General features: G+C 42.8%; 1 pseudogene; it reads left to right on the top strand.

Annotated features, from left to right (window-relative positions):
• Nucleotides 1–436: 436 nt before the first annotated feature.
• Nucleotides 437–600, top strand: LOC121486031 (annotated as a pseudogene).
• Nucleotides 601–15,285: the final 14,685 nt, after the last annotated feature.

Raw genomic sequence — 15,285 nt, forward strand, 5'->3', positions numbered from 1 at the left:
CTTGAGGCTGGACTGACCATTTCACATTGCCTCAAGCATCTTAATAATGTCCTACCTGGTTTTAGGTAAGAAGTTATTAAATATTTATCTAGCAGGGGAGCAAAGTTAATGACTATCACTTCAACTTTGACTCTCTCTTTGTTGTCCCAGAAAAAGAAACTGGGGCCCAGAGGGCTGCAGGGGCTTCCCACCAGAGCCTCTTTTCCAAGATGAAGCCCATCTTGTCCCCATTTGTGGATTGGTGAAGACCTCTTCCTTTGATCCTGGAATCACTGGTACTTTCTCCTTCCTCCTGAATCAAAGGAATATCTACCACCTCTTTTTTTTTTTTTTCCTAGCACCTCTTGATGAGTCTATTACAACATCCTGTTTTCCTGTATTTGTAACTCCCTCCCTAAAACATCACTGAAAATCATTACTCTGAGTTGTATGTGCTGCTGCTTCTTGGCCTTTTGGCTAAGGTCAAATATAGAAACTGTTCTTATCAATTTAAATTTTATTTTTTTCTATTGCTTTCTGGGGCATGGTGATACATGCATTAAAGGAAAGATGGCACTAAAAAGAAACTTAAAATTGCATTTGAAGTTTTTTTTAATGGAAGATAACATCTTTTCTTGTAATGTTTCATTTCCATGTGATAAGAGTGCTGATTGCTGTACAGTGAAAAGATGATTTTCTCTCTCAGATCTGCACAAGTCAGCCTTGGTTTCTTGATGACAAGCGCTTCCACTAAACTAGATGTTTTTAGGTAGTTAATTATAAAGACTGTATTTGAGATTAAAACAATTACTATCGTGCCCACATTTGGGATGCTCTGATCCTGTTGCTAAAAATAATCTAGCTCTTCACACCTGTCAGAATGGCCAAAATCCAGAATACTGACAACAGGAACTCTCATTCGTTGCTGGTGGGAATGCAGACTGGTGGCAGCCACATTGGAAGAGAGTTTGTTTCTCATAAAAGTAAACATCCACTTACTACAGGATCCAGCAATCATGCTCCTTGGTAGTTAGTGAACTAGCTGAAAATTTACATCAACGCAGAAGCCTGCACATGAGTGTTTATAGCAGCTTTGTTCATAATTGCCATGTTGGAAGCGACCAAGACATCCTTCGGGAGGTGGATGGATTAATGAACCATGGTCCATCCAGACAAGGGAATGTTACTCAGCGCTATGAGAAATGAGTGATCAAGCCATGAAAAGACATAAGGAAACTCCAATGTATGTACTAAGTGAAAGAAGCCAGTCTGAACAGGATGTGTACTTTATGATTTCAGCTCAAGACGCTTTGGAAAAGGCAAAACTGTGGAGACAGTAAAGAGATTAGAGGCTGGGGATGGGGGAGATGAGGGGCGGAGCACAGAGGCTTTTTAGGGAGTAAAACTACTGTGACACTGTAACAGTGGATATGCGTCATTACTCATTTGCCCAAACCCATGGAATATACAGCACCCAGAGTGACCCTGAGGTGAGCCATGCACCTAGGTGATATGACAGGTCCGCGCAGGAAATATCCCCCATAACAAATGCACCATCTTCTGGCAATGTTGATGGTGGGGGGTAGTGGGAGGGGACAGAGATACCTCCCAAAAATAAAGTCTGCTTAAGAAATACTAATATAGTTTTTTACTCCAATTATTGTTGATATTTTAGCATCACAATACACAGAAGTCCCACATTTCCTTCAAAATATTCATGCCTGGGATGCCTGGGATGCCTGAGTGGCTCGGCGGTTGAGCATCTGCTTTGGGCTCAGGTCGTGATCCCGGGGTCCTGGGATCAAGTCCCACATCAGGCTCCCCACAGGGAGCCTGCTTCTCCCTCTGCCTGTGTCTCTGCCTCCCTTCTGTATTTCTCATGAATAAATAAATAAAATCTTTTAAAAAAAATGTGCATCCCATTTAAAAAATACTTACACATCACTAAATCAAAAAATGCTCCATTCCCAGACATGCTTCCAGCAAATGAAGCTCAAATTGTTGAGTTTTGAAAGAGAACAAGGAGTGATCGTCACAGGAGGATGACAAGCATTGAAGATACCAGTTTCCAAATAAATGTCTACACTGTTTACTTTTTCATATATTTAATAGTTTCACAACCTAAGAAATGTTAAAATCTTTAACATCTTTTCCGTCTTTAATTTCTATTTATGAGAAAAAGATGAAACACAAAGGAGTAGAGCTCGATTGGCTGACCAAAATTGGCAAATGGGAGAAAACTTACAACACAGATATGTGTTCCTGAGCTCTGGGGCCTCTCGGTGGAGATGAACAGATGTGCACCTGATCCTGAGAATCTGGCTCTCACCAGCAGCCTCAGTTCAGAAACCATGTTTGGAGTCTGACTCTAGTTCACGTACTGTGTGAGATGGGGGTACAGAAACATCTGCCACTTGCCCCTGCCCTGAGGTGCCCCTCCCAGACCCCACCCCGGCTCCTTGCCGCCACATCCTTGCACCTCCCCCTTGGCTCCTCTGGTTTTGAGACTGAGCTCAGGTTGGCTGCTCAGGGAAGGGGGGCTGGTGACAGAGGAGTATGTGCATGACAAATGCAGGAATAGAACTTGCATGTCCCCCATTAGCGGTGACTGTGAGCTGATCGATAGTTCAACCTTTTCAATTCCCTGCTTCAGGATATAATCCTAAAGGGGCAGGGGTGCTGTGTGTGTTAACAAGACCAGAATACACTTGTTTCAGGTTGCAGGCAGGGTATATCAGTAAATCTGAAAAGTGAGTTTATTATGCTGTGTCTTCTCCATGTTTTCCTGAACCAGCAGCAGCCAGGCCAGCTGGGGGAGCTGCACCTTGATCTTTGGGAAAACTTGGGGATTGATGCCATACCCATGCTCCAAAACAGCTTTTTAGAATATTGAATTAATATCTTGGCATAGTCGTTGGCAATGCTTATAGTTAAGTGCTAATCATCACATTGATGAAGTAACACACTTAGTAAAATATGTCACTTGCAACTTAACTGCTAAACAAGTTGAGGTTTGTTCAATCTAAAGGTAACTGGGACCATGAGTCCCTGTCCCCCCGCACAAGTGAACTCAGTGAACAGCATCCCCACAGGGGCAAACACAGTGAGTGGGAAGGAAAATGCACAGAACTTTCCAGAGAGTTTCCAAGAAGCAAGAGGACAAATGGTCTTTTTGCCATGCTGGGTAGGATGATATCTCTCCTGATAAGTGAGTTTGAGAGCAGTTTGAGAAGCTCAGAAAAAAAGTAAGGGAAATTGGAAAAAGCTACACCACCTTCCACCTCCACTGTCTCCTGCCGCCCAGGGGTCCAAGTCTGTCTCTGGCAGGTGCCAGAGACCTACAAGAAGTTGCCAGAATCCAGGGGCTCAAACAAACCATGTGTAAAAACTCCTGAAGGCTACATGGAAAGATCCATCCATCCCTTACTACCCACAACTCTGATGCCCACAGCTGTTTCCTGTGGGGTTCTCACTGGCAACACCTCTCAGAGATCCTATCTCAGACCTTCCGTTTCAGAGCAATCTCATGGCAGACAAATGTCCCTTAAACTACTTCCTCTTGATTTTGTCGCTGTGGTTCACACTCTTCCTGATACTTCTTCATACACTGCAAGTGGCAAACTTTTCCTTCATTGTAGTTTCTTGTATTTTTTAAAATTTTTATTTATTTATTTATGGAGACACACAGAGAGAGGCAGAGACACAGGCAGAGGGAGAAGCAAATCCCCTGCAGGGATTTGATGTGGGACTCAATCTCAGGACCCCGGGATCATGCTCTGAGCTGAAGGCAGATGCTCAACCACTGAGCCACCCAGGTGTCCCAGTTCTTACTTTTGATACTAATACTAATACTGTTATCTGAACCATCCACATAGTGAAACACATAGAGGAAGAGACAGAGATCAGATAAATAATTACATAAAATTCCTTAGGAATAAAGATTTTCAACGTTAAGGAAAGGAGTACAGCTTTATAATCAGACTTAAATAAAAACCATAAAAATTTACATTTGGTTTGGAAAGATAAGTATAAGCTCATAACACGATCTTTTAGAAAAAAAAAAAAAACACAGAGAAGGAGCCTACGATCAAAGACAAAGCAGTCGTGATGAGCACACGCATCACTCCCCACTCCCAGTCCCCAGACTGCAGTCTCCAGAAGCAACTTTTTACTGAAAGGAACCAGGGCTCTTGGAGGAATGGCTGCTCTGGGGGCAGGCACGGTACAAGGTGATCCTGAGACACCGATGTCATGGCCAAAAATAGGGACATCGCCAAGACCAAGGGGCTGTGTCCAGGAGCCAGCCTGGAGGAGCCCCACAGGGAAGACAGGACTGACGCACAACCACCAAAAGAATGGCTGTATTTGGAGCAAAGCAAGTGCGCGAAGCTGTGAGAAGGTCTGACTGATCTCCTTGTAGGTTCACAATTATTCTGAAAATTTATAAAAAGAAGGCATCATTTCACATATCCAGTTCTCAAATATACTTTCCTCTGCAGACTGTTTTTCACGTTAGTAAATAGCGACAGAGGAATTCTAGCTAACCAACGCAGGACAATCAAAATAGAAAACCACCGTTTGCAATTGTCAGGAGTTAGGGTGTCAGGGCCAGGGTCCCCAGCAAGAAAACATGGAGTCAGGACAGGTGGAATAAAATAGCAGCACTGACATCCTTTTCGCAGCTTAGACAGGACCCCACTGACATTCTGCTTTGCAGCCTTTGCAGAAATGACTTCTACAAAACATCCTAAAATAAGGCAATTAACCACAAAGCATCTGTGGATATCACGGGCCGAGGGCAGTGAAGGCCGAAACCCCCGATGTCAGCAAAAAAGATCATCAGTGGGTGGACATCAGCCTACTAGGTGGACAGAGATGTGACCAGACCCCTGGCTGGCATGGCTCAGCAAGCCCTGACTGCTTAAGACAGTCCACAGAAGAGCTCGTAAACCCCCTGGGTTTGAACACGGAGTTGGCCAGCCTCTCGGCTCCCCACCCTCCTTGAGAGCTCCACAGACTTTGCTTTGCTGCCCACCCACCACTCTTGGTCGGGTCCAGCTCCTCATTCTTGGGAGCGGTGTGCCCAAGAACCTCAGCGCCGCCGATGGAGTAGAAATCCTGTTACACGTTCCCTAGTGCAAGCATGAGCGTGGGCAGGAATGAATGCTGAAACCAAGGGCCGAGGGGTGGGGGGGACACTGGTGGGTTGGGTCAGGCTGACCACCCCTCGCCAGGCCCCTGATCAGTATCAGATCCAACAGACTTGGGTGACCAGATATCAGGGGTGCCGGAGGGACCGCCCGCGCCACTTACAGAAAATTCACGCTGAGGGGTTCAGACCCAAGTCTAAACAAGCCTCTGGATCCAAACATCGGCTTATGGGAACTCGGGGAGCAAAGGAATGTGTTAGTTGCATGGTTCAAATCAAACACAAATGGAAACCAGTTTAGCCTACAAGCAAAACTGAATTTAGCTTATTTTGCGAGACAAGGGAGGCTAATGTGCCCAGGTCACTTCTTGCTGATGCTCCTGAATATCCTAAGTAAAACTTAAATTGTCCCCTAAACTGACAAGAGGCAAGTACTGACCCATTCCCTTTCACTCAAGAACATTCTCGCATCATAACTAGTCCCTGGGGGGAGTGCACAGGGCCGCCTGCTGGACAATGCTCCCGCCATGCTCTCGTAGGAGGCCTCCCAGTTTGCAGACTGTCTGTTGGGTGTGTGCACACTAAACTTTTACTGATTGCTACTTTGGTGACTCGCTGGCTTTACTTCTGTTATTTCTAAATCTTTGACACTTGTAAGGATGCAATTCAGCAAGATCTAGACTGTGGGAACCTCGGCAGGCCCGACACTCAGCACCAGGAGGGAAATACGGAGGGAAACGTCACGGGTCCAAAGGGCTTAGGAGACGTGTCAGCCAGGTGCACCATGGAGACCTCGGGGGAGCCTGTCTGAACAAAACAACTGGAAGAAGGTATTTTCTGAGAAAATGTAGCACAAAGATGTATGAGATGGTATCAAGTGATTGTTGTGGACTTGGAGAGGTGTGACGGTGTATTCTGGGGTTTTAAAGGGCTAAGTTTTTAGGAGACAAAATGCCACACTGAAGAGTGAAACTCTGGGGTCTGCTTTAAAATGCTCCAGGAAAACACTGGGGGGCAGGAGGAGTGGGAGGGGGAAACAGGGGAAACCAAACTGGCTCAATGTCATGCCTGAGGACATGGCACTTGGGGACTCGTGACAAACTTATCATTATCTTTGTGCATGTTTGGAAAGTTTGGAGAAAGAGCATACCATTGACTCTGACCCTCTCAACCCAAAAGAAAGGAAGGCAGAAAGAAGAGAAGCAAAGAAGGGGAAGGAGGGGAGAGTGCCTGAGTGTTTACAGGGGAGGTCAGAAAGTAGCACCTGTGGGACTGCCACCAACACCGCCACCGCCACCGCCAGGGGAGAGGCCGCGGGGGGCTAGTGGGTCTCACAGTCTTTCCCCTCCCCGCCCTGTGTCCAGTTGCCCCATCAGGGGCCTGGCTCCTTGCCTCCGGCTGCGTGAGGGAGGCATGTTTCTCACTGGCCCAGCTGGACAAACACTGTCCTTGAGAGATTTGTGCACCTTATGACCCCTCACTGGTGAGTGACGCCCTTGGCATAGACCACGGTCAACCCCTGGCTCTGCGTGGGAACAACAACCTGTTATAAGAGGAAGGACGTCGTCGTGAGATCGCTGGCTGTTTGCCAGGTTTCCTTGGGGTGATCCTGTGTAGACACACGAGCCACCAGCCTAGAACCTCAGGGATGGGATGTGAACTCTCACGGGTTCTGGGAGGGTCATTAACATGAAGTCACTTCCATTCCAGAACAACCCATCCCCAGCGTGACTGAAGAAGCTGCTGAAGACCTGAGTTTGCCTTGCGTGCTCTTGTGTCCTCTCCTTTCCTGGAGATGCAGGATATTTGGAGGTGCTGGTGGCTGGGAACATACAGATGGGGAGCTGGACAGCCTGCGGTGTCCGTCTACATGGCATGCTATAACCCCAGAGACCCCTGGGACCCATGGGACTTCTGGAGAGCCTTTTATCCCTAGTTGTGGCCCCAGCATCTCTCCTGTTATAAATTTCAATGGGAAACATGTGGTCCTGAGGGCCTACACTAGCCCAAGAAGATTCTCCCCTAGTTTACTTTTATTATTATTTTTTTTATGAGAACTTTTAAGATCTACTCTCTTGGAAACTTTCAAATATACAATACAGTGTATTAACTGCCATCGCCATGTTATACATTATGAGCCCAGGACTTATTTATTTTATAACTGGAAGTTTGTACCTTTTGACTCTTTCCCCCATTCCATCCACCCTCACTTCTCTGTGTCAAGGATTTGGTTTTTGTTTTGTTCTTGCTGATGTTCTAGGTTCCACATGTGAGAGCATATGCATTTGTCTTTCTCTGTCTGACTTATCTCATTAGCATGATGCCTCATGGTGCCTCCGTGTTGTCACAAATGACAAGATTTCTTTGTTGTTGATGGCTGTACATTCTGCTGGATGCATCTTCATCCACTGAGGTCATTAAGGTAGTGTCTATATCTTGGTTATTGTGAATAATGCATCCGTGAACATGGGAGCACAGGTGTCTTTCTGAGTTAGTGGTTCCATTTACTTTCAGTAAATTCCCAGTAGTGGAATTCCTGGGTCACAAGTTCTTTTTTTATTTTTTGAGGAGCCTCCACACTGTTTTCCATAATGGCTGCACTAGGAGCATTTTTAACAAACGCTTATTTTGCACCAGGCACTGTTTTGAGGACTTGGCCTTCCAAAACAGATGTGATTATTTTGGTGCCCATTCTACAGAGTGGGAAACTGAGTCCCTGAGGGCATATGGGCATTGTGGGCACAGCTGGGACTCAAAGCCAGGTAGCTCCTTGCCCACTGCCTTTCACACTCCAGTTTCTGCCTGTTGTTTTAATTTCTGTGTCTGGCATTTTTTAGCCAGGCACTAATTCTAATAATTTTCCTATTAGTGATTAACAAAACACTCACACTGAACCTATTAATCACTAGAATGATGTTATGATTAAAAATTAAATATTTCTCCCTTCTGTAATAACTGAAATAATCTATCGAACAACTTGATGCCTATAATGACATTGAAAATCCCCAAACTTTACACCCTCATTGCATTATTCACTGATGAAGCAGCCTGACTTATGAATGGACCAGATGTCCTTCTTCATTCTTTTTGGGTTCTTTACAGTAACTGTGATTCTCCTTTAAAGATTTTTTTTATATTTTTTTAGAGAGAGAGAGAGAGAATATGAGCAGAGGAGGGGGCAGAGGGAGAGGGAGAAGCAGACTCCCTGATGAGCAGGGAGCCTGATGTGGGGCTTAATCCCAGGACCCTCGGATCATGACCTGAATCAAAGGCAGATGCTTAACCTACTGAGCCACCCAGGTGCCTCTGTGATTCTTCCTTAGAACACTGATGGGTATGACATTTTCTATGACACCTCTTTGAAATTCAGTAAATCAACACTGATAAAGCTCAATAGAACAACTTTGATGAGTCCCTGTTTGGATAGTCTGTGGACTAAGAGATCCGTAAGACATGGACCTCGCCTTCAGGAGGCTGAGATGGTGGGTCTAGCCTGGTCTGGTGGTTCTCAAAGTGTTTTCCCTGGGCCAGCCACCCAGAATCAACTAGGAACACACCAGTTCTTAGACCCCAGAAACCTGGTGGTGAGGCCCAGCATCTGTCTTAACAAGTTTTTTAGGTGATTTGATGCACATTGAAATTAGGTGACACACAAAGAAATAAGTGAGGGGGATCCCTGGGTGGCTTAGTGGTATAGTGGCTGCCTTTGACCCAGGACCTGATCCTGGAGTCCCAGGATCGAGTCCCACGTCAGGCTCCCTGCATGGAGCCTGCTTTTCCCTTTGCCTATGTCTCTGCCTCTTTCTCTCTCTTTCTCTCTCTCTCTCTCTCTCATGAATAAATAAATAAAATATTTTTTTAAAAAAAGAAATAGGTGAGTATGGCCCCCACACAGGAAATAAAGCAGCCCAGATGTTGGACTTACTAGACAGAAACTTTAAATCAGCTATTATAAATACATTCAAAGACTGAAGGAAACCAAAATAACAGATTGAGAATAGTGTGTAACCAATTAAAGAATATAAATAAATAGTTTAAAATGCTGAGAAAAATAAAATAAAATTTCCAAAGCTGAAGAGTATAATAACTGAAAGGAAAACTGTGCCACAACAGCCCAATACCTGATTTGAGCAGCTAGAAGAATCAGTGAACTTAAAAATAGGTCAATTGAGATTATGTAGGGTGAGGGGAAAAAAAAAGAGTGTCAGAAACCAGAAACCTGGGGAACACCATCAGCTGTACCAACATAAACATAATGGGGGGTCCCAGAAGAAGAAGAGGGAAGGAATGGGGGAGAAAGAAAGAATATTTGAAGAAAAATGGCTAAAGCTTCCTAAAATGGGTGAAAAACATATTGATCAATGTATTTAAGAAACTGAGAAACTCCACGTAAGATAAACTTAGAGATCCACATTTAGAAACATCACAATAAAATTGTCAAAAGACAGAGAATCTTCAAAACATCAAAAGAAGCACTCATTGTGTGCAAGCTGTCCTCAATGAGATGAACTGATTTCTCCTAAGAAGCCAGAGGGTAAAAGCGTGGTATATTCAAAATGCTACAAGAGAAACACTGCCAACCAAGAATTCTGCACTCAATAAAATGATCCCTTAAAAAATGAAGGAGCTGGGACACTGTGGCTCAACGGTTGAGTGTCTACCTTTGGGATCAAGTCCTGCATCATCCTGCTTCTCCCTCTGCCTATGTCTCTGCCTCTCCCTCTGTATCTCTCCTGAATAAATAAATAAAATATTTTCTTTTAATGAAGGAGCAACTAAAGCATTCCCAGATAAAACTGAAAGAACTCTTTGGCAGCAGAACTACCCTGCAAGAAATGCTAACAGGGGTCCATTGGACTGAAGTAAAGGACACTAGACAGTCATGCAAATTCACAATAAGAAATAAGAAGCACTGGTAAAGATAATGACATGGATAAATATAAAATATCGTGAAGGTGTTTTTTGTTTGTATTTTTTTCTCCCATATGATTTAAGACACCTACATAAAGCAACAATGATACCATGTTGATGGGTATATGATGCATAAATATGTCATTTATATGGCAATAATAGCACAAAAATGGGGGCCATGAAACAGACATATAGGAGCAAAGTTTTTGTACAATATTTAAATTAAGGTGGTATTAATAAACACCAGATTGTCATAAGTTGAAGTGTTAACTATAATCCCCAGGGGAACATTTAGAAAATAACTCGAGTACACTTTTTTTAAAAATGGCATAGGAAATAAAAAAGCACATTAGAAACTATCTGGTTAACCCAAAGTAAGGCATTAATGGAGGACTATGGGAACAAAAGAAGACATGAGACATACAGAGAACTAATAGTAAAGTGGCAGCTCTGAATTCTACCTTTTCAGTTATATTAAATGAATTATATTAATTATATTAAATGGGTTAAACACTCCAATCAAAAGGCAGAGGTTAACAGAAAAGATTTTAAGGGCGCTGGGTGCCTTAGTTGGATGGAGCATTTTAATCTCAGGTCTTAATCTCAGGGTCTGAGTTCAAGTCCTATGCTGGGCATGAAGCCTACTTTAAAAAAAGATTTTTAAAAAAATTGTTCAACTATATGCTATCTACAAGAGACACAATTTAGATTCAAAGACACAGGTTAAAAGTAAAAGGATGGAAAAAGGTATATTTTCATGCAAACAATAATCGAAAAGGGCTGAAGTGATTATACTAATATGGGATGAATTAAACTTTAAGGAAAGAGTAGTTGTAGAGACAAAGATCATTCTATGATGATAAAAGGGTCAGTCCATGAAAAAGACATAATAATTATAAATATATATGTGCCCAGTAACAGAGCCTGAAATGAATCAAAACTAACAGAATTGAATGAAAAAATATTTCAACAATAAAATAGTTGGAGATGTCAATACTCCACTTTCAATAGCAGACGGAACAACTACACAGATCAACCAGGAAATGGAAGACCTAGTATTATAAATCAACAAGACTTAACAGATCTCTATAGGACATCCCACCCAATGACAAAAGAACACATATTCTTTCTCACGTAACATAGAAAATTCTCCACAGTCTGATCTGTTACCACAAAACAAGTGTCAATACATGTAAACAGATTGATGTTGTCTGGTCACCATTTAGTGGAATTAGTTAGAAACCAATGAGGAGATTTGAAATACAGTGTGTGTACAGTGTGAGTGCCTGACATTCAGAGCTTGATTGCAGAGACATCTACATCAAAGACATCTATTTCAAATAAACATGTAACCAGCTATATGATGCAGCTGCTAGGAAGGAAACCCAATAAGGAACTGGGCAACCCCACCCATGAAGTTCCCCTTTCAGAAAACCCTGGGTAACCTTGTTAACTGACCATTTGACTGGCCCTACTTTTCTGTTCCATCATTCTAATTCCTGTTTTTATGCTTTAAATTCACCAAAAAAGATGACCCCACAAGACCCAAGGCATCCCACCCTTGGACCCTAATAAAGGCAGAGCCTGAGCTCCATGCTGTCCCCCTCTTTTTCTCCCCAAGAGTTTTCTGTGTGACCCCTGAGTATGCCATGCGCCCTCCAATAGATCTTGTTCTCTGGAGTTCCCTGATGGTACTCCTGATATGCATCCTGCTATCATAGTAACAAAGGCTGGTCCAACCACAACATTGGCTGTGGTCTGGGAAATGTCTATGGGGCTCCCTAGTACTGACACAGCCCAGGTGAGTGCCCCAGGCATTCCCAGCTGAGAGCAGTACTCTAGATGGGCTGAGACCAACAGGCGTGTGGAAATTAAGCAACACACTCTTAAATAGCCAACGAGTTGGAGGAGAAACCGCAAGGGAAATTAGAAAATACTTTGAGATGAATTAAAAAAAAAAAAAAACCAGTAGAACACAAACACGGATGAGATACAGCTAATGTAATTAGAGTTAAATTTATAGCCATAAATTTTAAATCAGTCAGGTAAACTCTCGGCTTAAGAAACTAGCAAAAGAACAACAAACTAAACCCAAGTCAAGCACAAGAAAAGAAATGATAAATACTAAAAGCAGAAATAAATGAAACAAAGAAGAGAAAAATGATAGAGAAAATCAAGGAAACTGAAATTGGTTGTTTGAAAAGTTTAACAAAATTGATAAAATCTTACAAAGAAAAAAAGAGTAGATTTAACTTAATATCAGGAAAGAGGGGCAGCCTGGGTGTCTCAGCGGTTTAGTGCCACCTTTAGCCCAGGGCATGATCCTGGAGACCCGGGATCGAGTCCCACATCAGGCTCCCTGCAGGGAGCCTGCTTCTTCTCCCTCTGCCTGTGCCTCTGCCTCTGTGTGTGTGTGTGTGTGTGTGTGTGTGTGTGTCTCATAAATAAATAAATAAAATCTTAAAATATATATATATATCAGGAAAGAATGAGAAGACATTGGTACTGATATTACAGAAATAAAAAGAATTATAAAGGTCTTGTATGAACACCACATGCCAGTTACAAGAACAATGGTCTCCCTCTCTGGGAACAATGGTTCCCCAAGAGAGGAGAGAGTTTATCCTCAATTCTCAGAATCTATGAATATGTGACCATCTATGGCAAAAGTGAATTTTCACATGTGATGAAGGGTAAGGACTTGGAAGTGGGGAGATTATTCTGGGTGATGTTGGTGGGCCAATCTAATCATAACAGTCTTTAAAGGTAGAAAATCTTTCCAGGACCAGATAAGACACAATGAGAAGGACCTGAGCCGTTGTTGGCTTTGAAGATGAAGGAAGGGGAATTTGAGTTAAGAAAGCAGGAGACCTCTGGAATCTAGGAGAGCAAGCCAGACGCTGCCCTGAGTGCCCTGAAAGGATCAGCCCTGCCAACTCCTTGATTTTAGCCTAGAGAGTTCCATCTCAGACTTCTAACCTACAAAACTGTAAGATGACATATTTAATATACTTCTATTTTTTAAGTCACAAATTAGTGGTAACATGTTTTGGCAGCAATAGCAAACTAACACACTAACAAATTGGATAACCTGGATGAAATGGACAAATTCCTAGAGAGGCACCAACTACTAAAACTCAAGAAGAAACAGAAAATTTGAATAGACCCATAACAAGTAAAGAGATTGAATTAGTAGTAAAAACTTTCCCATAATAAAGGTAAAGCCCAGGCCCAAGAGGGGCTTCACTAGTGAATTCTATCAAAGGTCTAAAGAAGAATTAGTATGACTCCTTCATAAGCTCTTCCAAAAATAGCAGTTTGGGGGAACACTTCTCAATTCCTTCTATAACCCAGTAGTACTCTGGTCTCAAAGCTAGACACAGATGTCACAAGGAAAGAGAACTATAACCCAATATCCCTTGTGAAGACAGGTGCAAAAAGCCTCAGTAAAATACTAGCAACCTGAATCCAGCAATATTTAAAAAGAATTCTCTGCCATGATCAAATGGGATTTATCCAAGGAATATATGGTTGGTTCAATATGAAAGATCAATTAGATATAAAGAAAAAGACCCAGAATAGCCAACATTATGCTAAAGAAAGACATAGTCTTTACCTAACTCCACCCAGCAATTCTACTCTTAGGTAAATGCCCAAGAAAACTGAAAATATATGTCCACACAAAAAGTAAACACAAATGTTGAAAACAGGATTACTCATAGTAGCTGTAAAAGTGGTAACAATTCAAATGTTTAAGAAGTGATGAATAGATTAACAAAATGTGATATAACCATATAACCTTGGAAAACAATGAAATACTGGTACAAGGTGCATGGATGAATCTTGTAAACACTACAGTAGGTTAAGAAGCCAGACACAAATGTTACATGTTGTAGGATTCTATTTATATAGAACATCCGGAAAAGGCAAATCCATAAAAACCAAAACAAGCAAACAAACGAACAAACATAGTGAATTCTAAGGGTCAGGGTGTGGATGTATGAGGAGCAGATGCTCATGTATGGGGTTTCTTTCTGGGTTGATGAAAATATTCTGAAATCGTACTGTGAATCATCACAGACTGAACAACTTTGGGAATATACTAAAACCACTGAATTATATACTTTAAAAGGGTAAGTTGTATGATCTGGGACTTATACCTCAATTTTAAAAAAAACAAAAAACAAATGAGACATAGGAGGAGTAAGATTGTCTCCAAATGTTATCCAGTGACAAGTGATAGATGCAAGAATAGATCCCAGATATCTAGGACTCCAAAGTCCGCACATTTTCTCTATGTACCAGTCAGCTATTCCCTCTACAATGCTGGGTAATAACTACCCTGAGTCATAATGGCTTACAGATACGTGTATTTTTTTTTCTTGATTATGATTCTTATAGGTGTGCTCTTCTTCCAGCTTCGGGTCAAGTGGTCTTGACCTCCACTGTTGGGTTGGCTTCAGTTTCCCTCCATGTGTCTGTAGTTACCTTGGTTCAATAGCTACCTGGGCAATATTTCTCTCCTGGGAGGTCACTGGAGCACCAACCAAGTTGCACAAGAGTGCTGGAGGCCTCTGCGTGTATTTATAACCTCTGCTACTACTCATTCCACTCACCAAAGCAGGCCGCCTGGCAAAGCCTGAGATCAGTAGGGGCAGGGAAGCACACCTGCACTGCAAGGTTGCATTGCAGAGGGAAGGACTAAAGAACTGAGAACCCTAATCCAATCTCCCGCCTCCCCTGATGCAGAGCTTCACAGCTCGCACAGGTGAGTGTGCCTGGGAGCCCTCTGGGATACAAAGGGATGATGCAGCTTAAGTTAGTTTTGAGAGAATGACCCCCAAACCTTTGTATGTTTGTTTATTTGTATGTCTGTGTTTTATTTTGTGTTTTGGTCTCTGACAAACGAGGGGAAACGCACTAGTTTTGTTCTGTGTACAGTCTCTGTGCTGCCCAAGTGTTTTCTTGGGTGACCCTTCAGGCAGCTTGCAGCTCACTCAATTCCCACAGTCCCAGTGCATCTGACCTTATGGGGAGTGTGTGTGTGTGGGGGGGTATTCCTCCATCTATTTTTAGGTGGGATATTCCGCCCCTCATATGTTGTCAATCTGTCTGCTCTATCTTCAGGAATTTCCATCGAGCAATTCTTCAAACTCTCAGCAGTGGCAGGCTCTCCAATGGGCCCACTAGAGAAGGCCTCTAGTGGATGAGTAGAAAGTCTCTACTCATCAGTCTCCCGGCTCTCT

The sequence above is a fragment of the Vulpes lagopus genome, chromosome 2 (assembly GCF_018345385.1).
Source record: "Vulpes lagopus strain Blue_001 chromosome 2, ASM1834538v1, whole genome shotgun sequence".
In the NCBI taxonomy this organism is placed as follows: domain Eukaryota; kingdom Metazoa; phylum Chordata; class Mammalia; order Carnivora; family Canidae; genus Vulpes; species Vulpes lagopus.